The 1,757-nt window shown below is 32.3% G+C and overlaps 1 non-coding gene across 1 annotated transcript; it reads left to right on the forward strand.

Annotated features, from left to right (window-relative positions):
* Positions 1-258: 258 nt before the first annotated feature.
* On the forward strand, positions 259-366 carry LOC127743504 (small nucleolar RNA R71). The gene has a single exon (XR_008004894.1). It is a non-coding gene; the product is annotated as a small nucleolar RNA R71 (small nucleolar RNA).
* Positions 367-1,757: the final 1,391 nt, after the last annotated feature.

The following is a 1,757-nucleotide window of genomic DNA, read 5'->3' on the forward strand; positions in this document are numbered from 1 at the left end:
GGTCAACATTTTGTTCTGAGCCAATATGGCATTTAGAGCATCAATTTCAAGAACTCCCTTCCTCTGAAGCATCACATTACTCACAGGATTCCTCTCAGAAGTGTACATGAATTGGTTATTTGCAACCATGTCAATAAGTTCTTGAGCTTCTGCAGGCATTTTCTTTAGGTGAATGGATCCACCTGTAGAATGGTCCAGTGACATCTTAGAGAAGTCAGATAGACCATAATAGAATATATCCAAAATGGTCCACTCTGAAAGCATGTCAGAAGGACACCTTTTGGTCATCTGCTTGTATCTTTCCCAAGCTTCATAGAGGGATTCACCATCTTTTTGTTTGAAGGTCTGAACATCCAGTCTAAGCTTGCTTAGCTTTTGAGGAGGAAAGAACTTAGCCAAGAAGGCCTTGGCCAGCTTATCCCAAGAGTCTAGGCTATCTTTAGGTTGTGAGTCCAACCATATTCTAGCTCTATCTCTTACAGCAAAAGGGAAAAGTATGAGCCTGTAGACTTCAGGATCTACTCCATTAGTCTTAACAGTCTCACAGATCTGCAAGAACTCAGTTAAAAACTGATAGGGATCTTCTGATGGAAGTCCATGAAACTTGCAGTTCTGTTGCATTAGAGCAACTAGTTGAGGCTTCAGCTCAAAATTGTTTGCTCCAATGGCAGGGATTGAGATGCTTCTTCCATCAAATTTGGAAGTAGGTGTAGTATAATCACCATGCATCCTCCTTGCGCCTCCATTATTGTTATTGGGTTTGGCCATGTCTCTCTCTTTTTCGAGATTCTCTGTAAGGTTTTCTCTGGATTGTTGTGCTTTAGCTTCTCTTAGCTTCTTCTTCAGAGTCCTTTTAGGTTCAGGATCTGCTTCAACAAGAATGTCCTTGTCCTTGCTCCTGCTCATATGAAAAAAGAAGAGAACAGAAAAGGAAGAGGAATCCTCTATGTCACAGGATAGAGATTCCTTTATGTGAGTAGAAGAATAAGAGAATAAAAGAAGGAGAAGAGGAAAATTCGAACACAGAGGAGAAGAGAGGGTTTGAATTTTTAGATGAAGAGAAGTGTTACTAAATAAATAAAATAAATAGAAGAAGATGAGAGAGAGAAGTTTTCGAAAATTGTTTTTGAAAAAAAGGTTAGTGATTTTCAAAAATTAAGAGAAGAAATAAAATTAAAATTTGAATCAATTAGTTAATAAAAAGAATTTTGAAAAAGGGTGAGGAATTTTCGAAAATTAGAGAGAGGAAAGTAGTTAGGTAGATTTGAAAAAGATAAGAAACAAACAAAAAGTCAATTAGTTAGTTGAAAAAAATTGAAAGTCAATTTTGAAAAGATAAGAAGTTAGAAAAGATTTTGAAATTAATTTTGAAAAAGATATGATTGAAAAGATATGATTGAAATTTATTTTGAAAAAGATTTGATTTTTAAAATTAAAATTAATTACTTGACTAACAAGAAACTAAAAGATAGATTCTAGAATTTAAAGATTGAACCTTTCTTAACATGAAAGTAACAAACTTAAAATTTTTGAATCAATCACATTAATTGTTAGTAAGGTTTTCAAAAATTATGAAATCAAATTAAGAAAAAGATTTTTGAAAATCAATTTTAAAATTTTCGAAAAATAAGAAGAAAAATGAAAAAGATTTAATTTTTAAAATTGAGAAAAAGTTTTGAAAAGATAGGATTTTTAAAATTGAAATCTTGACTTGACTTACAAGAAACAACTTATTTTAAAAATTTTTGAATAATTCA

The sequence above is a fragment of the Arachis duranensis genome, chromosome 10 (genome assembly GCF_000817695.3).
Source record: "Arachis duranensis cultivar V14167 chromosome 10, aradu.V14167.gnm2.J7QH, whole genome shotgun sequence".
Taxonomy (NCBI): domain Eukaryota; kingdom Viridiplantae; phylum Streptophyta; class Magnoliopsida; order Fabales; family Fabaceae; genus Arachis; species Arachis duranensis.